At 49.7% G+C, this 1,866-nt stretch overlaps 1 pseudogene; it reads left to right on the top strand.

The window, feature by feature from the left end:
• The first annotated feature begins 707 nt into the window (after window positions 1–707).
• Window positions 708–1,866, top strand: part of LOC123522236 — a 4,408-nt pseudogene continuing 3,249 nt past the window's right edge.

Consider the following 1,866-nt stretch of genomic DNA (forward strand, 5'->3'; position numbering starts at 1 on the left):
ATCCTTTAACTCTCATGCTCTCTATGACTTTACTATAATCTCTACTTATTATCGCTGTACAATTGCGCCTACCGAACCTGTGATGTTTGGTGGGGTTCCCTCTTCCCCTTAACCCCACAGGAAGCCAGCAGAGAAGAGGAGCCTAGGACCACCATGAACCATAGCCTTTGGACCCAGGGTCTCTGTGCTGAGAACCTCCTAGACCTGGAGGAAGATGGATGCCAAGACACATGGAGATCACCTGAGAATGTCAGGCAAATACCTTCTCCCACCGCTGAGAGAGAAAGCCTCTCCACCCCCACCAGCTGGCACTTTGAATTGGGACGTCTAGCCTCCTAAGCTGTGAGACAATAAATTTCTGTTTGGTCAAACCAGCCACTTGAGGTCTTTGTGTGATGCCCTTTCTGTATAAGTAAGACAAAGGCCCTATGAGAAAGGACCCACCCTACCCATACATCTGTACTGCGCCTTGCTATGTGTATTCCAAAAGTGCTCTATGATCTTTAAATTACTCAAAATACAAGTAATGATCTTAATGTCACAGGCGAGGAGGACTAATTGGTTTGCATATGATCACGCAGGGCTTGGTATCAGGCAGAGCTGGGACTCAGAGCCAAGCCACCCACTTGAGCCCTTTCCTCGTGCTAGTTCAACGACATCGTCCACGAAAGCCTAGAGACTGACGGGCAAATGACCATGGAAAGAACATGACCCCGGCTGACATTTCCTGCACGGTCAGTGTTGACGTTTCCTGCACGGTCAGTGTGCCGTCGTCGTTAGGTGCAGGTAAGAGATTTAAGCTCAGGGCCACCCATGGGAGAAAGCAAAAGTGCTCTACATTGTTTCGGGCTGTAATCCTTACAGGAAGAGATCACCCAGTCTTTCTCCTTGGGAGCCACTGGGTGGGTCCCAGCCACCGGCCTTTCAGTTAAGGGTCAAGCACTTAGCCAGCGCACCACCAGGCGTCCTTGATCCCTACTATGCAAAGCCCTTTACACCTTGAGCTTCATTCTTCACACAACCTACCCCGTGTTAAAACCAAGGCTAAGGGGCTTAGGCTGGGCTCTTCCGAAGAGCAGAGCCAGGGAAGCTTATCTATGTAGATGTTCCAGGTTCAAATAAATGACAGCCACTAGCATGTCTTGACATTTAGGGGCATCTTTATTCCGCTAGCTGGGCTACCGAGAAACTCATGTTGTTGCCCCTTATCGCAGCCCGGAGTGATCCTCTCAGTCCCGCTATACAGGCAAAAGCTCATCTCCCATTTGTCAACGACTCAAGCAATCGACTCAAAAATTAATGGGTCGATTGTAACTTCAAAAAGAGCAAGTAAGCGGAAAAACTTGTCGCCGGCTGCTGGGAACGATGGTCCTTCCCAGGTCAGCTCGGCCTCAGGCCAGGACACCAGACACATCCGGTGCAAGATCCCCAAAGAGGGACTCTGCTGCTAGTGGGATGCAAGAGCCTCCAGAAAGCACGAAGGGACCTCACGTTGATGACCAAAGGACCACTGAGTCACGTACCACGTGGAAACAGAGTCCAGTCCCGAGAACTCCTAAAGCCCGAGGAGGAAAGCAGAACTGAAGGCTCATGACCCGAGAAGACGGAACCACCTACTGACAGAGAGGTCTCTGAAGCAGAATCCAATTGTTCCTCTGTATTGAGCTCCAAGATCCCATTGTAAGGGTAATAGGAGAAGGCAGACATCATTCCATCCACTGCAGTATCCAGTGCAAGGGCAAAGGTGGAAATATCTGTGATAAACAAATCTCATACTGAAGAAGTCGTCTCAGAAGCCGAATCCCATGTCTCAGGTATTTCTGCACAAGTGCCTTCCACAGCCATAAAAACAAGAATCGCGAAGAA

The sequence above is a fragment of the Echinops telfairi genome, unplaced genomic scaffold (assembly GCF_000313985.2).
Source record: "Echinops telfairi isolate 266 unplaced genomic scaffold, ASM31398v2 ScPeMD7_3533;HRSCAF=4204_1, whole genome shotgun sequence".
In the NCBI taxonomy this organism is placed as follows: domain Eukaryota; kingdom Metazoa; phylum Chordata; class Mammalia; order Afrosoricida; family Tenrecidae; genus Echinops; species Echinops telfairi.